The sequence below is a fragment of the Polypterus senegalus genome, chromosome 14 (genome assembly GCF_016835505.1).
Source record: "Polypterus senegalus isolate Bchr_013 chromosome 14, ASM1683550v1, whole genome shotgun sequence".
Classification (NCBI taxonomy): Eukaryota; Metazoa; Chordata; class Cladistia; order Polypteriformes; family Polypteridae; genus Polypterus; species Polypterus senegalus.
The window spans coordinates 20595042-20619852 of NC_053167.1; the positions used below are offsets into that span (position 1 = coordinate 20595042).

Genomic DNA, 24811 nt, shown 5'->3' on the forward strand with positions numbered 1-24811 from the left:
GAGTAGTGGACACTTTAATGTTTATGAATGTTTAGATTCTCAAAAGCTGGATACGTTATTGATGAAACCAGTTGTATGCTTACAACGCTTGACAGATGCCAAATGTCACTTCAACACAAGACCTGCAAATACTAACGTAATTGAAACAAACCATGAAACTCAAACTGATTATGACAGCAGCAATCCAAGCTGTGAGATTTGAGGCAAGATTGCTTTTCACTTGGCCAACTGTACGTTGCATGCTCAAGAGTAAGCTCAGCGCACAGCTTGGTCATATTTCAACCGGAGGGTCGAACTGACAACGTGGCATACAAAGAGATCCTTAAATAATTATTGGTATATTTTCCCTCAATTTAAAAAGGTTTACTTTTCTTCTTAATAGAAATTTTAAGGCAGTACTTTGCCGCTGCGAAGCGTGGGTATTTTGCTAGTAATACATAAAAATTAACATTAGAAATTTATGCATCCAAGTGCAATTGATGTGTATTTATGTTAGAACATTAGCAATTTTAAAATCTTGAGTACACAACTACCCTGGAGCAGGGCTTTTTTGAGAGCTATGCATTCTACTATCACTAATCTGTGGACATTCATTACAGTAAACCTTCGTTTATCGCGGTTAATCTGTTACAGACTGTACCGCGATAAAGAATCCTACTTCGCGGAAATTCATTTATTTATAGATCAAATATTTTCACAGTTGGAGCATAGAAAACCTGTTTACGACCTTCTAAATACGTTTTTTAACATTATTAGAGCCCTCTATACATAACTCCGTTTAGTCAAAAGTTTAAACTGTGCTCCATGACAAGACAGAGATGACAGTTCCGTCCCACAATTAAAAGAATGCAAACATATCTGAGAATGTGAGAGAGAGAGACAGAGAGTGAAAAGCAAACAATCCAAAAAAAAATTGGGCTGTTCAGACTTTTAAGTATGCAAAGCACCGCCGGAGAAAGCAGCTGCAAGGAAGGGAGCAATGTGGAGGTAGTCTTTCAGCGTCCGTATCCTCCAGGTCAGTCTCTGAACAGCCCCTCTGCTCACACCCCCTCCGTCAGGAGCAGAAAATGTCAGAGAGAGTGAGAGAGAGAAAAAGCAAACAATCAAAAATCAATAAGTGCTGCTCGGGCTTTCAAGTATGCGAAGCACCGTGCGGGAAGCACATTGTATATCATTGAGGAGTTTTATTTTATGAGTAATATGTACTCTGATTAAGTAGCTTCTTAGCCATCTGCCAATTGCGTCCCTTGTATGAAATCAACTGGGCAAATCAAATGAGGAAGCATGTACCATAAATTAAAAGACCAATTGTCAGCAGAAATCCGCGAACCAGCGAAAAATCTGTGATATATATTTAGATATGCTTAAATTTAAAATCCGCAATGGAGTGAAGCCACGAAAGTCGAAGCGTGATATAGCGAGGGATCACTGTATTTATTTTTTTGCTGTTGTATCACAATGTTGGAAAAATATGCATCTTTACAGTTCTGTTAATATCAACATTGAAGGTGTTTTCAGATATGTATGTCTATTTTACAGCTTTAAATTGAGAAATCAGGACTTGTGCAGAATTGGCACAGATGTGTTTTATATCCAAGAAATGGAAGTTTCCATATTTCCATTTAGGCTAGTAATTGCTGAACTTTAGGTGCATCTAAAAACTAATATACCAACCAATTAGATAACCTTGCCTGTCTGTTTGTTTGTTCACATGAAACATGGCTCCCCTGCAGACTGATTTTGTTGAAATTTGGCACACATCTAAGAAATTTGTTGAGACAGTTAAATATTTGTTCAGTTATCTCAGACAGGATGTGTAAATTTTTGAGATTTCACAATCTCTAATTAAGCATTGGTAGTTCTGCGAACTCGTCTATCTTAAAACAGAGAAACATTCTGTGCAACGTCGGATACAAATTAGTTTACTGTTTCAACTTTACCTTAACAGCAGTTGCGCCAACTTGTATACTACCTCTTTTATTTGTCCGCCATTCCTTCAGATTCCCAATACAATGTAAGGGAAAGAGTGTGCTGTGTTATGTAAGTTAGAAATAAAAATATACACACACAAAAAAATCAGTTCGCTGAAAATGAATGGAAGAAAAAAGAAATTATGTGAGCGTTTGTTTTAACTGTTACAACTAAGATTATTATTGAAAACTGACATTATCAACCTGCAGCTAAACAGTGTTTGAACTAATTACATGAGAAAGGTGCATCTCACTTAATTGATTTGAAATAGCATGATTTTAGAATGGGAGATGCATTTGATCTGTGTGTAGAAGATCAAAGCTCTGGACGTGCAGTGGTAAGGACTACACTATGGAATATGTGCTGCAGATAGCAATGATGGGGCATGAATATAGTTTTTACTGGTTCTTTATTATTGAGTTACCAATATTAGTAGCTGGATAGGCAACTTCTTTCATTTGCTTTTCTCTTTTCATAAGGTAAAATTGATAGTGATTTTATGATAGAACTTGTCATTTTGTATTAACTTATTTTTCATTTGGTGAATATTAGAGCCGACTCTAATAGGAATAGTTTCAAAAATGTTATGCTCAAGAAAACTGAACAACAGTTAATCACAGGCCCTTCTCCACTTTAACGCACATCAACTAATATCCTTTTTTTAAGGCTTGAATTTCAATCTGCTATGTATGAAACATATTGAGCCACCATAAGCTACATTTTATCAATTCAAATATAAGATATACTATATACTTGCTATACTTCAACATTGGGTGAAGAATAATGCTAATCTGCATGAATATGCTTTTTGCCCACCATGAGTTTTTAAACTGATGGCTTGACACTTCAAGAATCCCTTGGATGTTTTTTTCAGAATTCATAATTTCCTTGGTGATGTCACTTCGCCTGCTGCCAGAATAAGAAATAAAGAACACTTCCGTTACTTTGGCTGACAATGGGGAAATATTTTGCTGGCGATGGGCTGTTTTGACTGTTTGCCTAATGTAGGCGCACTTGTGCCCAAATGGTTCAATTATTGGTTTATTTGTCCAGACAGCAGACTTCCAAAACTCTTCATGCTTGCCTGGATACTCTCTGGCAAACTTCAGATGGGCAGCTTTTTTTTTTTAATTTTTTTTAAGAAGTCTTAGATGGCATAGGGAGGTGTGTAAATTTCTTGATGTTATTTAAGGACAACTTTTGTTGCTTTCATTATTCAAGCTGATATATTGTTTTAAATTACTTTAACTTTTATAGTGTTTTAACAATTGATTTATGGTGCCTGAACTTTTTGAAGTGGCTTTTATAAACTTTAACATGTCACTGCTGAGCATCCTATGATTTTTTTCTGTGGTTCTACTAATGTGTTTTTTGTTTGACTCGTTATTCTAGACTCGGAGGATTCTTTACTGTACTGCTTTTTAGCTTCCTCTAACCATTTCAGATAACGCTTTCATTCACTCATTTAATCCTGCATTACCATGGTGTAAATTATAGAAATAAGGGTTTACTTAGTTTTGCACCTACATACTTTCTATATACTGTATATATTCTTTTGCAGAATTTATATTTTCTTTCATAATATTCAAAGTAGTTTTTTTTTTTTAAATCAAATTTTTTCATTTAAATAAATGCTCATTTTGTTTTTTTAAACCTAAATCTCATACTGTGAATTCACAAACTTTCAAGTATGATTCACAAACTTTTAAGCATGACCGTAATACATTAAACCTTTTAATTAAATGTGTCTTACAAATTTTAATAGACAGTTGTGTGGCAACAATTAATCAATATAATCTCTAATAATCAATGATGAAAATAACTGCCAAAGAATTTTATTACTGTTTGGTTGCCATTTTATGTGTTGCATGCATTATTTCTCTTAATTGATCAAGAGTAGGGCTGTCATAATCATGAAATTTTAGTAGACAATTGCCATGCACATTGCATCTACTGATTTAATTATCTTTTTCTGTTCAATTTATACCACAGTTAGAGTAGGCCTAATAATAGTTCAGTACTACACATACACAGTATAAAGAAGAAAAGCCAACATTGGAACATATCAGTAAATATTGCATTTCTGCTTACCTTTTTGTCTTTTTAAACAAACTTTATGCAGGGCAGAGAAGACCTAAATAACAGCTAAGAGTAAAACCTGGTCTATGTTGTTCCCATGAACATTGCTCGAGGCCATTGGGCAAAACAATGCTTGTATACTTTAGGTGGCAGTTTGATCAGCATGTTGGTATTCTTCTGGTCAGCAGGTGGCAATGTTGATTTAATTTCATATCCATAACAATCTCCTAGTGGAGGATGTAAGACTAGATGGAAGAAAAGTTGTGCTTGTTATTAATGACTTTAACCCCTTATCATTCGGGGTCATTTTTGCTAAATCGCTTGTAATTCGACCTCTCCAAATTAGAATCATTGCTGTTATTGAACTATCTGGAGTATAAACACATGTTTGGTCTCTTTGTAAAGGTAACATTCTCTAGTTTCACCCTCAGAATCACTGTAGGTGTGACTGATCAAAAGTTATGCACATTAGAACTCACAAAAAAAACAAATTTTTTTGTTCTCGCCTAAGTTTTTTTTATGAAAATAAAGGAAAATAAAGCTGCAGTAGGTAGGTGGGGACAGAAACGCACTATGTACCAACAGAATAACTTGTTGACTACTCAAATTTCAAATTTGAAAAGAATACCTGTAAAAATGACATTTTTTACACCAGTTTTTATGTGGGCATGCCCAGGGGCTTTTTAGAGGGACCATTATCCACATTTTGGAACATATGGAAAAGTGTAATAACTTTTGAATGCTTCAACCCACATATATCAATAAGGGCTCTACTGAAAGCTTACACCTAAAGGAATCTATATCTACACACAGTGTCACTCTATTAGTTATGGAAATTCATGTTCCATAATAAAAACAATAAAAAATACACATTTCTATGTGGGCCAAAAATATATTTATATTTTTTATTTTTTACTTTTTTTTTTTTATAAAATGCACACAAACTATATATATTTCTTTTACAAACTGTTACAACACAGCTCAGCGTTTTTCATGTGCCACTTGATGGCAGCAATCACTAGCAAGCAGAAAGCACAAGGGCGTGCACGTCGCTCTCTCCATTATACCTCCTGTGCGGTTGAATACTTTTGCAACACGCACATGCATCTATTATTTAATCGAGCGTTTATTTACGTTTAAACTTCTACTTTTATTCATATTTAAACTGCGAAAAAACTTGGCGAAATCACAATAAACAACCACGCACCAACTCTGCAGACTGGCACAAATGCCACCTTCACGCAGCCCCGATCGTTTTGTTTACAAGTTAGTATAGCAAGTTACATATCAAAATGCTCGGCTGCTCATTGGCTGTAAGTTTTGAGTGTCAGTCACAGTGTCCAATCAAACTGGTAGATTCTACCAGAGTTCAGAGCTATACGTCACCCTGCAAGCTTTCTGTGACACTAGTTGGCTATACGAGGTGCCAGTCAACCCCAGACCCGTTGTAATTGGCCAACTTAGGTGTCTTTCGAAAGCTAACACTTCCGTCTTTCATGCGGTAGCATGGTTATCGCCGACAGAAACAAATTACGTCTAATATGAGCAATATAAGTGAAAAAAAATTACTTAGGTGGTCTCAAGTTATGAAACGTTTTCTGGAGTTTTGTCCCTTTGAGAATATATCGTGTGTTGTGGACCTAAATCGTTTTACTGGATTATATTCGCTGGAGCCTTATGGACACAATGGGATCAATACTGCTCGGAAATATTGATGTTTGACTTGCAGGGGGTCTTCAAAGGTAGGCACAGTCAACTCTTAAAAGTATGTACTTCTCTGTAAAAAAGGCTTTAGTGTCAGTGCTGTGGTTGTTGTGTGTCAAAATGGTTTATATCATCGGAAAGACGAGACTTTGAAGTTTCATTTGATGGATAGGATGTCGAGATGCATGGCAGATGGGCATGCACACATTACTGTAACGTTTTTGAACCGCTGTTATGTCCCGGGACCGGTACGTGTGCGCGTTAAGATTAAGAGGAGAAAAAGAGTAGACTCATCAACCAAAAGCAGTAATGGGAGGGCAAGTGTAATATTCTCATTTGGGAATTGATTAGGAAAATAGTTGTTAGTTACTGTGGTAATATACAGTTTTATCATTTGGTGTTTTTTCTTTATATGATAGAAGTTAAGTGTAACCTTGTTTTTGATAAGTGCTTGATTTCATTTTAAGAAGATATTTTTGATTTAGGTATAATGTTTTATCTAAGAAACAACACCAGTAAATTTTAGTCTACATTAACACTGGTAAAAAAACAAAATAGCTTGGATTAGTTATTGCTGGTAAAAAAAAAGCAAAATAACATGGATTAGTAGGCTAAGAAGGCCTAAAAATTATATATATATATATATATATATATATATATATATATATATATATATATATAGTAATCCTCGCTATATCGCATTTGACTTTCGGTTTCACTCTATCGGATTTTAAATGTAAGCACATCTAAACATATATCACAGATTTTTCACTGGTTCACCGCTTTCTGGACAATGGGTCTTTAATTTAGGTTACATGCTTCCTCGGTTTGATTGCCCAGTTGATTTCATACAAGGGACGCTATTGGCGGATGGCTTAGAAGCTACCCAATCAGAGCATGTATTGCATATTAACTAAAACTTCTCAATGCTATAAGATATGCTTCCCGCGCTGTGCTTGTTTGCTTCTCTCTATCTTTCTCACTCTCTCTGCCTGACGGAGGGGGTGTGAGCAGAGGGGCTGTTTGCACAGACAACACGGATGCTCCTCTACAAAATGCCGCTTTATCGCGGTGCTTCTGTATACTTAAAAGAATGTATTGATTTTTTGATAGTTTGCTTTTCTTTGCGCTCTCTGACATTCTCTGCTCCTGACGCTCCTTTATGACGGCCCTTTGAAGATAAGATATGTTTGCTTTCTTTTAATTGTGAGAAAGAACTGTCATCTCTGTCTTGTCATGGAGCACAGTTTAAACGCTTGACTAAAGGGTGTTATTTCATGTCTAGAGGGCTCTAATAATGTTAACAGGGTGGGAGAGTTTATAAGGGCTTAAAATATATAAAAATAACCACACAAACATATGGTTTCTACTGGATTTTCACCTATCGCGGGGAGGTCTGGAACGCAACCCCCGCGATCAAGGAGGGATTACTGTATATATATATATATATATATATATATATATATATAATATAATACTGCTCAAAAAATTAAAGGAACACTTTGAAAACACATCAGATCTCAATGGGAAAAAGAAATCCTCCTGGATATCTATACTGATATAGACTGGGTAATGTGTTAGGATCGAAAGGATGCCACATCGTTTGATGGAAATGAAAATGATCAACCTACAGAGCCCTGAATTCAAAGACGCCCCAAAAATCAGAGTGAAAAAATTGTGGCATGCTAGTCCATTTTGCCAAAATTTAATTGCAGCAACTCAAAATTTTACACAGCACTTTGTATGGCCCCTGTGTTCTAGTATACATGCCTGACAACATCGGTGCATGCTTCTAATGAGATGACAGATGGTGTTGTGGGGGATCTCCTCCCAGATCTGGACCAGGGCATCACTGAGCTCCTGGACAGTCTGAGGTGCAACCTGGTGGCATTGGATGGACCAAAACATAATGTCCCAGAGGTGTTCTATTGGATTTAGGTCAGGAAAGTGTGGTGACCAGTCAATGGTATCAATTCCTTCATCCTCCAGGAACTGCCTGCATACTCTCACCACATGAGGCCAGGAATTGTCGTGCACCAGGAGTCACTGTACCAGCATAGGGTGTGACAATGGGTCCAAGGATTTCATCCTGATACCTAATGGCAGCCAAGGTGCCTTTTTTCAAGCCTGTAGCGGTCTGTGTGATCCTCCATGGATATGTCTCCCCAGACAATCATTAACCCATCACCAAACTTTTAATGCTGAATGATGTTACAGGCAGCATAATGTTCTCCATACCCTTTCACTTCTGTCACGTGCTCAGGGTGAACCTGCTCTCATCTGTAAAAAGCACAGGGCAACAGTGGTGCATCTGCCAATTCTGGTATTCTATGGCGAATGCCAATCGAGCTGCATGCTGCTGGGCAGTGAGCTCAGGGCCCATTAGAGGACATGGGGCCCTTGGGTCACCCTCATGAAGTCTTTCTGGTTGTTTGGTCAGAGATATTCACACCAGTGGCCTGCTGGAGGTCAATTTGTAGGCTCTGGCAGTGCTCATCCTGTTCCTCCTTGCCCAAAGGAGCAGATACTGGTCCTGCTGATGGGTTATGGACCTTCTATGGCCCTCTCCAGCTCTCCTAGAGTAACTGCTTGTCTCCTAGAATCTCCTCCATGCCCTTGAGACTGTGCAGGGAGACACAGCAAACCTTCTGGCAATGACACGTATTGATGTGCCATCCTGGAGAAGTTGGACTACCTGTGCAACCTCTGTAGGGTCCAGGTATCGCCTCATGCTACCAGTAGTGACACTGACTGTAGCCAAATGCAAAACTAGTGAAGAAACAGTCAGAAAAGATGAGGAGGGAAAAATGTCAGTGGCCTCCACCTGTTAAACCATTCCTGTTTTGGGGGTCATCTCATTGCCCCTCTAGTGCATCTGTTGTTAATTTCATTAACACCACAGCAGCTGAAACTGATTAACAACCCCCTCTGCTACTTAACTGACCAGATTAATATCCCATAAGTTTCATTGACTTTATGCTATACTCTGATTAAAAAGTGTTCCTTTAATTCTTTTGAGCAGTATATATATATATATATATATATATATATATATATATATATATATATATATATATATATATATATATATATATATATATATATATATATATAAAATATCTCCTGTATATTCCTATATAAAAGTGATTGTTTTAAATTACTAATATTCCTAGACCCCATTTCATGTTGAACATTTTTTGAAAAAAACAAGCAGATTTTCTGTAGATGTCAGAACCTTTCAAATTAAATATATAAAATTGTAGCAAATGCATATATCTAACGTGTGTTTGCTGGAGAACAAAGTCAACAAACTTGTAATACTTACTAAAACTGACTTTTCCGTTTTTTTATCTGCTTTGTGCTTTACTGAAATGTCGATGAATAACTCGATTCCCAACCCCATTGGACTTAACCCGACTTAATGCGGTACCAAGTGGGTCACGTTACCAAACTTTGCAATAAAATAAAAGGCTGGAGGAGTGTTTCTACGTTAATCAAGGCTGGTGTAACAATGTGACGGCTCTTTTTAAATCATACACTCCTGAACTAGAATTGTTTATTATAAACTGTAAGCTGTTTTATTTACTGCACAACTTTTCCACTGTATTTCTAGCCTATGTTTACATTTGCCCGTATGTTGATTGAAAAAGAAAACCTAGACACACAAAACATTATTTTGGGTGATTTTAACCATTTCAGTTTTAATCATTAGTTTAAGTGAACATAACTTTGAGAGGGAAAAAAACTGATTTAAAAAAAAGGCTAACTTTTATACTGTAAGTACCATAAATTTATACCGGCTGCTACAGACTCAAATCAAGTGTAATTTTTTCTTCTATAATTGTAACAAGATCAGCTCACTACTCAAAACGGTATTTCTAGGAGGTGCTTGAAATTGAACCGACAACCTCTTGATTATTAGTCAGCAGTTGTTACCTCTGCACCACCCACGCGGTCGTGTCAGCGTTGTACTTTTACTTAGATTATATGCTTGAAAAAAGCGCACTTGACCCACTAAGCACAATCACAGCACAGTACTCTTTTTTTTCTATTTTTCTTTTCGTTTTCCTCCACGCCTCCTCATCAAGCTTCATCTCCAGACTGTGGCTTCAGGAGAACTGTCTGCTGGCTCCTTTTCTATGTTACCCGGAAGTGCTCCAGGTGCTTGATGATCTACTTCCAGCGGCACTTCTGGGTGTGGTGAAAGGATCGCCCATACAGGCTCTGAAGCAGCTGTAACGCCCCTGGATCCTAACATTGCAGTAGACAACTCCATCTCCCATGAAGTTCTGCGGGAGTACGAGGCACCGCTGCAACCCATGGGGGCTGCCATCTAGCGTCCCTGGGGAGGTAATGTTCTGCCCACGCTTGTTCCCCCAGTCCTCTCAGGAAAGAGGGGTCCCAGCCGGGCAAGGACATATAAAATGATAATAGATTGTTTTAGGTACATGTTCAACATTTCTTGCCTCATTTCCTGTCATCCTGCATTTCCATAGGTTGTTGTAGACTCGGAACACACATGAAATGCATGTGTTCCAAATAACGATATATTATTTACCCTATACAACTCCAGTCACCTCACACCCAGATAAACAGACTTGAGATGGGAGAACTTTTTGTCTTGAGTTGAGCTGAGACGGTTAGGGGGATGGGATAGCAGGCTGCTGGTGTTGATCGACACATTTGCAAAACACAAGACGCTAATGGAGCGTTTTGAAGGAATTTAGGGTGGCCCAGGATTGAGTTTTTTCGTAGGCTTCAGGGATTCTACTGTTAAGGTGCTTATCATAATTTGTCCTGTGCCCCCTTTGGTAATTCGTACCATTCTATGATTCACCTATATCCTGCTTACAAATAAAAGCTGAAAACTGTGAAGTTGGTGAATAGAACAGTTAGAAAGTGGACCAGCAAGGCAAAGGAGGAGCTTCAGGACTGCTTTGCCTATACAGGCTAGAGTGCCTTCAAAATTGCCACCTCCAACATACACAAATACACTAATGCTGGAACTTCATATATTCATTTTTGTGAAAATGTTTGTATTACAACAAAAAGAATTGTGATGTTTAACAGAGGACAGAAAGATACAGAAAAAGATGATCCCCTGTGGCAACCCCTAATGGGAGCAGCCAAAAGGAGAAGAAGCAATGATAAGCCTTGGTTCATCTCTGAGCACAGACTGCGCCAGTGCAAAGGGTGTGCTTTCAGATCTGAGGAATACAAGAAAGTGAAGTTTATCTTGGACAACAGGATCAAGGGTGGGAAAGGAAAGTACTTGGATAAACTGCAGAAACAATTGTCTGCAAATGACAGTGCATCAGTCTGAAGAGGCCTTAAACAGGTCACTAACTACAAGAAACAACCATCAAAAAGTTCTGCTGATCCTAGTCTGGTTAATTTAGTTAAATCAGTTTTACAGTCACTTAAAAAACAATGGGACGTAAATCTAACTGATGGTATCTCTCTTATTCCTCTACACTCCTGTCATCACTGTAAAAGATATCTACATCTTATTCAAAAAGCAAAGTATTAAAAAGAGCTGCAGGCAATGCCTTTATTTCCCCTTCCACACTTGGGCATTGTGCAGACCAGTTGTCTACAGTATTTGCAGATATTTTTTAACAAATCTTTTGATCTGTGCACCGTTCCTACCTGCTTCAAGATCTCCACAAAAAAAAAAAAAATCAAAGGTCACAGGCCTAAATGACTACAGCCCAGTAGCTTTTACCTCTGTGGTAATAAAGACCTATGAACACCTTATTCTGAATTTACTCAAGAATTCTATAAAAGGCTCCCAGGACAAATTTAATTTTCCATAAAGACCTAGCCAGTCTGTGGATAATGCAGTTGATCTTGGGTCTGAACTTTATTTACCAATACCTTGATAAGCCAGGGGCATATGTGAGGATCTGGTTTGTGGACTTTAGCTCAGCTTCCAATGCAATCATCGCAAAGCTCACCCAATTCAACCTGACATTGGATCACAGACTTTCTTACAGATAGGAAACTGTACATGTGGTTGGGAATACACATTTCTGACCCATTAACCCTTAGTACTGGTGCACTGCAGGGATGTGTCTTTTTCCCAGTACTCTTCTCACTTTATACAAATGACTATGCTTTTGGCATTTCATCTGTCAAACTTATTAAATTTTCAGATGACATAACATTAATAGGCCTCATTTCAAACAGTGATGAGTACATATACAGATGAGGTATGAAATCTAACATTGTGGTGCAGTCATAATAATGAACCTTAACATTAAAATTCAGGAGGTGATCATAGGTTTCAGGAAACAGTCTGCTATTCACCTATCACTTGCTATAAATGGTTCAGTCGTTGGAATGCCAGAATCAATTAAGTTTCTGGGCACTATACTGTCACATAACCTTACGTGGGATATGTATTATTAAGAAAGCCCATCAGTAAATGTTCTTTTTGTGTCAGCTGAGGAAATTCAGTCTCCTTTAAGCAATATCGGTCCAATTCTATATTCTTCTTTGGTGCTTCCTCAGTTCTGGCTAAGGCCAGTCTGCAACATATCAAAACCTGTGAAAGGATCATAGGCTGTACCTTACTGCACTTGGAATTCCTATATGAGTCCAGGGTAATGAAGAGAGCAGCAAAGATCATTGCTTCAGACTCACCCAGGGCATCACTTGTTTAAAAGACTTCCTTCTGACAAACTCCCTCCATGCAGTGAAAGCCAAGACAACCCATCGCGTAAACTTTTTTTTTTCCATATGCAATTATTCTTACTAACCAGGTCTGAGCTTCTACTCAGTATTTATGTATACCTGGACATTTTAATCCTACTATCTCTTTATTTTTTTGTATTGCCCTTGCATGCTGCATGATATTTTATCATTTAATATTTTATCTTCTTATATTTATCGTTCATATTTTTTGTTGACCTTTTTTGTTGCGTCAATAGTAACAAGACAAATTTCTACAATAGTACACATTAGTGCACCTAGCCAATAAAATGAGTTCTGATTTGAGGACTACTACCTTTTTAGTTGAAAGCCTTTACCTGGTTTTGAATGGTTACTGTGTAATTAGTTAGACAGGCTTCTGCTTCCTAAACACAGCTGTTTTCATTGTCAGCATTTCCCTTTGTAGGTTCCTCACCAACACCATTTCACTTGACATGCATGCCTAATCCACTGATAATAAAAAAAATAATGGTCACCTTCACCACATTATAAAAGGGAAAAACAATCCTGTCTATTGTCCGTTCAACCTACTGCACTAAACTTGTATACCACACGTCTGTCGTTTACCCATAAAATTAAACATGCACATGATCCTTCATGAATTTTTGGTATTTAACTTTAGAATAAATTTTGTAAATTGTTTTGTAAATTGCCTTAATTAAAGGCATTTGCTACGTAAATTATAGTTAAAGAGGACATACCCTCACAGTGCAACCTTTGGTAGATTCAGTTGTTTATAAAATGTGCAAAGGTTCTCAGTGAATTAGTTAAATAAAATAAAGAATAATGTAGACATTAGATCTACTGTTCTCTAGAAGCAAGCAGCATCATAGCTAAAGGGTCTGAAAAAAATTGAATAATGACGTGCTTTTAACAAGTTTGAACAATCGTGTGATTTTTCTGTCTTTTTTAGGATGTTACAGGTAAAGAGGCAGTGTGATCTCTCAGATCAGATGTTTCATTCTTTCAGCTATAATATATCCTCGGAGTATGGTGCTTGAAATTTAAATGTGGCACTTCAGTTGACCATCTGGTATTTATTTTTAATATTACTAACAATTTTGAGGTAATGTATTGTTAGTGATAAAACATTACCTTTAACATTTGCGGTCAGTTGCAATGTATTGATAAATTCCACAAAATCCCACAAACTCTTTTCATATTACTATATAACAGAGCTGATGCAGGTATAGTATATGCTTAATTAGTACATTATCAAATTATTAAATTATCTGTGCACAGATATAGTGCTGTAAAGAATTTTGGCTGGACCATTGCATTTGTCTGCTTCCTCTTTTTATATTCCAGGTTCTTTCATAGCCTGTTTGGTGGTAAATTTTAAGGCATATTGATAGTTGTGGTATGTGTGTTTATTATACAAAAAACAGGTTAAAACAGTTGCTTTATTTGTCCAATTAATCTACAAAAGGCAAAGGAAGCTCTTATAAGAGAGGTAATGAAGTTGTCAGATAGGCTTCTTGTGCCTCAGGTGAATATAAACCAGTTGGGTCAGTGGTATTCAGGTATAACCAAATCCAAAAACTGACTTGGAAAAAAATATATATTTTTTTTATTTATTAAAAAAAGTGTTGGTGGCTATAGCCAGTATACACTAAAAATTCAAAAACCAGAATAAAAGAAGCCTATAAATTCTATAGTTAATACTAGTTTTATCAAGTTAATTAAGAACTATAACATGTTCAGCATAATTTGCTCACTTAACAGAATTTACCACATCTTCCTAAGTATAAGAAAGATTGAATCTTATATTATGAATCTGGCATGTTAATGTAATTTTAATGCCATTTGTGTGTCATTTTGAAATATCTAAGGACACCACAGTTGAAACCATAATTGGATGTATTTTCATTAATATATGCATTGAACATGAAACCCCTAAATCGTAATTGCTTGTTCAGATTACCATTCCAGTGAAAAGTTAGCTGCAGTAATGCTGCAAAGTTTCACAGCTACAGGACAGCAAAGAATGGCATATTAAAATTGACTCTACACTGAAGGCTAGGCATGCACCAATGCCATTTTTAAAAGTTTTCTCCGCTGATACTGATACCAAGTAGTTTGCAATCACTCTGGAATAGTGCCAAGTACCAAAATGAGTACTTTGATTTGAAAATACAGAATTATTCTATATTTTCAGTGTTAAATATATTAAAATACATTTTTTAAATAAGCTATAGTGAATGGAACTGATGAGTTTTGTTTAAGAAAGAAATAAAATAATTATGTTAAAGTAAATGGTAATTCTTAAGTGTTTAATATTTCACAGACATTAGAAATAAACCCTCAATAAATTTTATTCAAAACAAAAAGAAAACCATTCTAATTGAAGTCTTGGCAGCAGATACAATTATCTAGCCTAATTTTGATTTCTTATACAAGAAACTTTTTTTTCTCCATAAGAATGTGGTTCTGTCACTTATTAGTTTTCTTATCTATAACTCTTATTATTTGCTCATGCAGGTAGATGGCGCCAACAGATGCTTTTGAGCTAAGATATCAAACTATGTTGCCTGGCAAGTAAGGAACAGTCTCTCATCTTAGGATATTATGTTCATATAGGTATGTCTGCATTTCAATTTATTCATACATAGTTCACATAAAAATCCATACTAAAATTCCTTACCTTGTAAGACACTAGCAGTTACAAAATCATATTTCTCATAATTTTAGTTAGCACAAATAGGCAAATTTCATAAAAGTAAGGGTTTCATATTTAAATGTTTAATGGTTTTTCAGTTATTTTTAGCATATGGGCTAAGAAGAATTTTATCCAGTATACCTTATTGACTGGTTTATCACTCAGTCCTATACTAGTGGCAGTGCCTTCTTAAAGTAACAGTATAAAGTTTGGAAATATCTTTTTATAAAATTATTTTTTTTCATTTTAGAATAATAGATGTCAAAATTATGAAATAACACTGCATTTATGTACTGATCAGAAAGTGTTTAATGTGGAACACCCCTAGGGATGTTTTTTCAGCAGCCTTGAAGGATTGCATCAAGTATCGGTAAAGTGCATTGCTTCTACCATATGATAGATGGCCTTAAAAAGAGAAACAAAGAGTTTTCAGAGCATTAATGATCTAGCTAAAGTATTGTAATATACAAATAGTATTTTCTCACACACTATTACTGAAATTCCTACATTTAACAGTGTAATTCTGTTTAAGTTCAGTATACTGTGTTATGATTAAATGCCTTAGCAGTTAGCTAACAGCTGAAAAATCGAGAAATATTGAGATTTTGAGTACAATGTGCTATTATTGGAGTAAGATGTTACTTCACATAATTTAAGGATTGTGCAAGTACAGCTCACTGTCCTGAGACCATTTTCTAGAAAACTCTGCAGTTTTTCACATAGAAATGTATTTATTACCCTGGCTTATATGCTCATGTACATGATTATATACAGACATTTTTGCAATTTTCATTTTACTGATGAATTCATCTAATGAAATTGACTCAAATTCTTTATAGTAATATTAATTTGAATATTTTCACTCAGGTTTTTTGAGTACATTTATACATCCTTACTACCCTTGTTTGCTGTGCAGTATATATGTTATTTGAGCAGTGTATCATACTGTATGTATGTTTCAGCTGTTTATTGTTTGAAGTTTATGTTCCAGACAGTTGCTAGAGTAGCATACTTAGTAGGCTTGCAAAAAACAAATGAGAAAATATAAAATTTGTAGCAGGGATTGGGTTCTCGAAGGCAGAGTGTTTTCAAGAACCCAAGAAGGTACAGTGTTTATCTGTACAGCATCAAAATGCATAGGAGTACTATGAAAGCAGCAGAGATTCCGGTGGGGAAATTGATGGATGTCATAATTGTTTCAGTTAATTCTAAGTCTAATTCTGAATAGGGATTTATTAAAGTTAGACATTTGGCTTCCAATCTTCAACGTCTATTTAATTTAATATATTCACCCACGAAGTCTAACAGTCGATCATATTATCTTAGGATGCAGAAAAAGCATTTAATATGGTTGAATGGGATTATCTGCTAACCACTTTGCATAAATATGGGTTTGGCCCGAACATGTGTGCATGGATTAAACTACAGTATACCAGTTCAGAAGATTCAATTTGTATTAACAACATTATTTCAGACTACTTCAAACTAGAACAAGGTACTAGACAAGGATGCATGTTGTCACCCCGTTATTTGAGCCCTACCGTTGAGCCATTAGCTGTTTACTTTCAAAATGCATCAGAAATAAAAAGGATTTTCAGAGAAGGACTTGAACAGAAAATATCACTATATGCTGATGATATGGTACTGTATATATCTGACCCACAAAATTGTGTGCCTAAAGCCCTAACAGCACTAGTAGAATTTCAAAAGATATCTGGACTTAAAATTAACTTGTACAAAAGTGTGCTCATTCCAGTGAATTCTGTAGCTAACCACATTAGATTGGACGCCTTCTGTTTTATCGTTGCAGATCATTTTAAATACCTAGGGATCAACATCATAAGTAAATATAAAGGTCTTTTTCAACAAGATTTTGCCATTTGCATAGATAACATTAAGCAAGATGTGCATAGATGGTCTACCCTCCATCTTACTTTAGCAGGAAGAATTAACATTGTGAAGATGAATATCCTCCCTAAGTCTGTTTCTATTTCAAAACATCCCCATATACATTAAGTTATTTTTTTTTTTCTGAAATCAGATTTAATGATTACCTCATTTATTTGGATTTCAAAAAATCCACGCATTCAAAAGGTGACCCAACAACGACCTAAATCAGAAAGCGGCATGCATGCCTAATTTTCAATTTTATTACTGGGTGGCAAACATGCAAGCTATAAAAACCTGGACATTGACACAAATAGATGAACACACAAAAGCTTGGTCTACAACAGAAATTAAATCCTGCAGCACTTCTTTATATTCCTTGCTTTATTCACCATTATATACAAGGTATTGTCAATATACTAGCAACCCATTTGTCCTTCAGTTACACAGAATATGGAACCAAATTTGGAAGCACTTGAAGTTAGAGAATATGATAAGTACCTTTGTCCACCCTCTCAAACTTAACACAGTTTTTAATGTTTGGAAAACATATGGGATTAAATCATTTAGAGATTTGTATATAAATAATGTTTTTCCATCCTATGAACAATTAAATTTAATCTCTCATCAACACTGTTTTTCCACTGTCTCCAAATTATAAACTTTACTAGATAGATAGATAGATAGATACTTTATTAATCCCAAGGGGAAATTCACATAATCCAGCAGCAGCATACTGATACAAAAAACAATATTAAATTAAAGAGTAATAAAAATGCAGGTAAAAACAGACAATAACTTGGAATAATGTTAACATTTACCCCCCGGGTGTAATTGAAGAGTCGCATAGTGTGGGGGAGGAACGATCTCCTCAGTCTGTCAGTGGAGCAGGACAGTGACAGCAGTCTGTCGCTGAAGCTGCTCCTCTGTCTGGAGATGGTACTGTTCAGTGGATGCAGTGGATTCTCCATGATTGACAGGAGCCTGCTCAGCACCCGTTGCTCTGCCACGGATGTCAACCTGTCCAGCTTCGTGCCTACAATAGAGCCTGCCTTCCACACCAGTTTGTCCAGGCATGAGACGTCCTTCTTCTTTATACTGCCTTTTAAAGATCCCAGAGCAATGTGAAAAAGGATCTTTTACTCAACATTTCAGAAACAGACTGGAAGGCAGCCATACACAGAATTCACTCTAGCTCCATATTTTCAAAACATTCAATCATTCAATTTAAAATCTTTTATCAAGCACATCTATCTTGTTTAAAATTGTCCAAGATGTTTCCAGGGCAAGATCCAACCTGCAAACAATGCAATTGAACTTCAGCTTCACTGGGCCACATGTTTTGGGTGTGTACCAAATGAATATCATTCTGGCTGAAAAATTTTAAATGCCTATCAGACTTGGTGTCACAATCCCTCCTAATCCATTAACAGCTGTGTTTGGTGTCCTCCCAGATGGACGTAAAGTGGAGAAGGACAAAAAAAATAAAAAAAAAACTAATTGCCTTTATTTCACAACAAGCATGTAGACTTCTCTTGCTCAACTGAAAGAACCCAAACCCAATTCTTTTAAGTCAGTGGGCAACTGATGTTATATACCATTGGAAATTAGAAAAAATCAAATTCTTACTTACTGGATCTGTTCAAAACTTTTTTTTAAAGCCTGGCAAGACATAATCAATAATAACTTGTTAGAATAAGCATTTATATTGGGGGCGGGGAAAAAAACTCCTTTCTCTCTTTACTACTCTTAACAGTTTTGTTCTGGTTGTTGGTAGTGATGAGCGAGCATGCTCGGCCGAACATGTGTTCAGCTTGAGCATTGCTGTGTTCGGAGCATGGCGCTAATTGAACGAGCACCACATGTGCTCGTGCGCTATGCTCAAGTCTCCTCCCCGCACGTTTCGCGGGTTGGAGACAGCCAATCAAGGGGCCAGTAAGTACTGCTCTCACTGCAATGCCAGTAGCCATGTCAGGTGCTGGCATTACAGTGATTGGCTGGCCGGAACACGTCATCGGGTGCTGTATATGCAGGCACTGGCATATAATGTTTTAGAGCATCATTTTTCCTGTAAAATTGATTTTTTGGCGGGGTTTGGGCGTGTTTTTGTCAGTCTGTAAAAGTGCCGTACAACTCGAACAACCTGGTTCCCAGCAGCGACTTGGGAGTCCAAGATGCATCCAGAAATCGTCCCCATGCTGTTCCTGGTCTATTTGGGTGGTGTTTCTGTCACTTTCTGACCTTTTCCAATGGGCCAGGCACCCTCCCCTCCCCCAGGGGGTGCTTGGTTGTCTCCCATTGACTTGCATTATACTCGGGTGCTTGAACACTTTGGTTGTCGCTCATCACTAGTTGTTGGCCTTCCTCTCTTCTTCATGGGTGGGGTTTGATTTTATTTTATTTTAGTTTTGTTAAGTTTATTGAATAAATTCAATAAAAAAAATTCTTTCTGTCCACAGACATGAGTTAATGTTTAATTATGTAAGATATTTTGAGAACTAAGCTTTTTTTTTTTTTCTTTTTTATAGGTATTCTAAAATAATGAGAAGGCAGTGACTGTTTTTCATTGTTATTAATTAGGTAATGCTTACTAAAATGTACAAGTGCCAGGACATTTGATCTCAGTGACTGATTTGAATTTAGTGATTCTAAAAAGGTCATATTTTAAGTATATGCATATGTTAAAATAAACTTAATGGTATATACTTATCAAAATGTGTTTCTAAAGGCTTTGTTCAAATCAGTGGTCTCAAACTCCGGTCCTAGAAGGCCGCAGTGGCTGCAGGTTTTCACTATAACCCGTTTCTTAATTGGTGAGCTGTTTTTGCTGCTAATTAAGTCCTTTTCCTTTTATTTTCATTGACTTGTTTTTTAAAATGTGTTCCTCTGAATTTCTCCACCATTCCTCTGAATTGCTTCATTTCTTTCCTTAAATGGCAACCACGCAGAAATGAAACGTGAAGCGAGCCAGTCAACAGAAGACCAACTAAGTCAGGGCCCTCAAACTCCAACCAATTTCACTCTAACCAGTTGCTTAATTAGGAGACAATTCTTGTTGTTAATTTAAACCCTTTCTTTAATTCATGGCTTGTTGCTGTTCTCATTATGCTTGTGGCATACATTTCCAAAATTATTGATTTTTCTCTTTTGTAAGAGCACTGTTAAAATGTTTTGTGGACAATGAGCAGATCAGTATTCCTGAGACCTTCATCTTTCTTTATTTTCAGATATTTTGTGATGGACGCAGTTTGCTAGATATGTTTTGACTCATTTTGTGTATCATTATTGTTTGACTGCTAGTTAAGGAAAGAGAAGCAATTGAGGGGTCTGAGTAGTGCTGGGTGGGATACCGAATCATACCGAGAACTGTTTTTTTGTTATAATATGGATTTTTCTTATACCACAACACCAGTTTAAATTGCCTAAACAACGTTAGGAACGTGGTTCAGCGGGAAACTGTTTAAGGGGAACCTTTTTCACTGTTTTGTTATGCCATATTAACCCTGCTAGTGTATGTATTGCTTGTATTTACCCTGCGATGTGCTGGCGACCCGTTGAGAATTTGCTTCTGCCTTGCACACAGTGCTTGCTAGGATGGGCGAAACCCTGAATGGATGACATAATTAAGGATGTATAAGAAGATTTTTTTTTTTTTTTAAAAGTTCTGAACACACCATGGTCTAAGTTTGTAACTAGTTTTAATTTCATAAACACATTTATCGTGTGATGATTGGTTATGTGGAGAAAGAAAAAGGAAGGATAGAATCTGGGGGTTTGGTACGTCAGACAAAAACAGCACAAATGCAATAAAGAAAGCCTGCTCAGATGCACATCAATTGAATTCTGTGTTCGTGTTTCTGACAACTGGGTCACAAACCCAACATTTACACAATATTTAAGTTAAACCGTGCGATACCCATTCATACATCCAGTTTTTTGGAGCCTCGTCACACCTGCCGTAATGTTCTGTACACTGAACGTACACCTGGGGACCCCTTATTGCAAGGGAGCAGCACTACCGCCACACTACCATGCATGTTTAATACCTGCATTAATGCATTTCATCTTGAAAATGATATCAAGTATTTATCTTGGCATTCTAAATTTTCAGAGAGCAGGAATATCATGAAGTGAATGGATTCTGTGCGGCGATCACTGCCTGCGCCTCCTCTTAATGTAGAGGAAGTCAATTTAAGAAGCACGTAGCTATTAACAACTGGGTCGGTGAACACGTAACACAAACCATTTAATGTGCTACATTTACTTATGACGGGGTTTCAGAAAATCTAGTAAATTAAACATTGATTTTAGGATGAAGTTTATGTTTACGACATTCTACTTTAATGACAAAATAAACTGAAAATAAAGTGGAAATGTTTACTTTAATCTCGATATAAATGGTGAGAATAAAGTGGAAATGTCGAGAATAAAGACAATATGTCGACTTTATTCTCGACATGTAGTTTTTTGGGGTTTTTTTTCCCTGTGTCCATATTTTTTTTTCTTCACCGTGTCAGTATTTTTTCTTCACCATGGCCCTAATATGATTCCGTAGGGCTATACCACAAATAGTATTATGAATGCAAGTTGTAGTTTTATTATTTATGTATATAGCTTAGCTTGAAGCAAGGTCCATAGTAATGCAATTTGCCTTAATGATGGTTCAGGTGGTAAAGATGTCATCACCAAGTTGCGCTTGTTTTATTTTATTTTTATTTGGTGAATACTGTGTAATGCACCTGGACTTGAAGTAACAATAGTATTACTGGAAGTTGCACTATTTGTTGTTATTATTTATTAGTTTAAATATTATGCAGTTTAATGACGGTAAAGTTGTTTAAAAAGTCACTTTGACGTGTCAGTGAACAGAGATTATTAACATTAACAGAAAGTGTAGTTGGTTTACAAAAAATATTTACTATTTATTCCTTTTCTAAGAAATGTTCAGTGCAATACAACTTTTTACAAGCACCTCTGGATATTTTACTAAATCTAAATGCCTCTTTTGATGGTTGAAAATATGTTGTCAAAATTATAGTTTAAGTTGTTTGCAAAATTTGTTCAATAAAAAGGTTCTATATTTTGACTGCCGGTGCAATATGGTTCCTTCTCTTCATTAGTGCCACCCTCTTGAAAACTATCACTTTATGGGGCCATGCAGACCTGTATCAATACTGTGTGCACATTAAAATGTGTTTTTTGTACAATGTACAATTCTCATGGCAGTGGAATAGGTTATTCTTAGCCAGTCTACTGCAGTAATTGCAGTGGAAAATATGGTTAACATCCACTCATGCATGGGGAAAAAAATACCATGAAACCGGTATAATTTTGAAAAATACAGTGATATAAAATTTTGGTCATACTACCCAGCACTAGGTCTGAGTCTTCAAGAACAAGTCAATAAAAATCCATTCAAAAGAGGTTAATTAGCAGCAAAACAGGTCATAATTAAGAAAAGGGTTCGAATGAAAACCTACAGCCACTGCGGCCCTCCAGAACTGGAGTTTGAGACCACTGGTTTAAATCCACCCTCCCCATCACAAGGGAATATTTTCTCATTTAAAAAATCCAGATTCAGGGCTATTAGATGAGCTTTGCTTTGTTTTTGTGTAAACCCTTTTTTACCTTATTTTTTTATATTATTTGAACAACAGTTACAGTCAGTCCTGTTTTTTTTTTAATCTTATTGAATAGATCATTGAGGTTTTATACAGGGCTGCATATGTTTCATAACAGGGTACAGACTTGGGTTATCGTGCAAGAAATATTTTTTAAATTATTTATATTACAAATAGGGTCATGCAAGGGTCTGTGCTAGGTTTGCTGCAGTGGTGTTTTTTCGTTGCATTTTTTTCCAGTTACTTTAGTAGTTTTGGTTTTCACCTGTCATTTTAGTTCAGTTTAGTTTTAGGTCCTGTTAACCATTTATAGTTTAGTTTTTATTTTGTATTCATTTGAATTTAGTTTTTGTATTGAATTAAAAATGGATGTTTGAAGACGATTAAGTACATGTTGTGTCTACATAACAAAGAAATCTGCTTTATCTTTATGAGCACTAATGTGTTCATAAAAGACTGAGTAAGAATGTTTCCTCCAGTATACAGAGTGTTACATGTTTTATGTAGTGTGTCTTGCAAACTTAGTGACAATCTGTTTATTTAATTTCCCTAGGTATTTTAAACTTCACAATCTCTTAGACATTCACTAAATATCTGTGACAGTGCAGTTTCTGTTGGTTTGTGTGTGACTAAGGTGACCAGAAAGTAGCTTTCTGCAGAGACAGTGTTAAAGTTTGACTAAGATAACTGGTCCTTTTAACTTATTTGGTGTTTGTTTCTTTAGTAAATTATGGTCTTCAGCCTCTTTTTTTAAAATCTTTATGAAGGCAGTTTAAGCATATTATTACATTTATATGGTTCTTTTACTTTGTTTTTTACTGCTGTTGTATTGGATCATATATATGAAACTGTTTTCACAGATATCAGATTCCAACTCATGATGAAAAAATATTTCATGTGGACGATCTGTGACTAATTGTACTTTAAATTTCTTATGCATAAAGATTTTCGTAGTACCCAATGGATATTTGAAGTCTTAATCTAAGATTGTTGGGTGAATCTGACCAAAATGGATAGCAGGTCATTGTGGTGCTTTGTAGATAAATTTTCCAGTCAGAGAAACATTGAATCATTATGATCTGTAGACAGTACAGTAGTGAGGTTGTTTTTAGTTTAGAGGAAATTCTGAGTGCACACTTAATCAGTGTATATGTAAAGTTTCACAGAACCACAATTAGGTAGTGGGTTTCCCATTTTCATTAATTTCTAAAGTTGTTTTTTCTTTTCACTTACGAACATCTTGTAATTTACCTTCTACAATTTTAAAGACCAGGGGCCTCATGTATAACGGCGTGCATAGAACTCAAACTATAACATGACGTACGCACAGAAAAATCCAGATGTAGGAATCTGTGCGTACGCAAACTTCCACATTCTTCCGCTACATAAATCCCGATCAGCGTGAAAAGTAACGCACATGCACGTGCCTGCTGCCCCACCCCATCTCCTCCCAGAATTTTGCTTCTTTGAATTTGTAAATCAATATAAATAGCCCTTAAAAGCAGCCTTATGTAAAAAAGGCAATGGCAAAATAAAATTTTTGAAAACATTTCAGTGAAAACCAAGTGGAGGCAAAGAAAAATTTACTGTTTCTTAGTTTAAACAGTGGTATAAACAAGAAAAGGAAGCTGATTGAGTGACGTAGCATGTCGGAGAAACTCGAAAGATCAAGTTCACAAAGTCGCACAGTGTCCAAAATAAAAAAGAAGTCACATCTCAAAGTCGCCGTCAAAAGGCGAATTGTACCCCACCGTCTCAGTGTCATATGAAAGCTGCTTATGGTACAGAGAAAAAAAAAGCCACACAGTGGGGGGAAAAAGCATGAAATGTCAACTTTAATCTCGAAATTTCCACTTTAATCATGTAGAACATCATAAACTTAATCTTAAAATCATTTAACTTACTAGTTTCTCAAATCCCATCGTGACTAAAGTAGTACGTTAAATGCTTTGTTTTGTATTTGCTCTATGTGTGTGAATAACTACGTGCTTCTTAAACCAGCTTTTTCTTTCTCCGACAGGACACAGAATCCATTGCATTCGTAATATTACAGCTCTCTGAATAACTAAAATACTGAGATGTATACGTGATATCATTTTCATGATGATAGGAGTTAAAAAGCATGTTATTAAACATGGGAACACAGTGGCACAGTGATTGTGCGCGACCTTCAATG

The 24811-nt window shown here is 36.2% G+C and overlaps 1 protein-coding gene across 7 annotated transcripts in view; it reads left to right on the forward strand.

The window, feature by feature from the left end:
- adnpb (activity-dependent neuroprotector homeobox b) overlaps positions 1-24811 on the forward strand; it is a 128941-nt gene that overhangs the window by 24035 nt on the left and 80095 nt on the right. For 2 of the 7 annotated variants that reach the window (XM_039735974.1, XM_039735975.1), the window contains exon 2: positions 14950-15048. The exons of the other annotated variants lie outside the window; for them this stretch is intronic. The gene's annotated coding sequence lies outside the window, so the exon portion shown is untranslated. The remainder of the gene's footprint in view (positions 1-14949; positions 15049-24811) is intronic. 7 annotated transcript variants of the gene reach the window in all.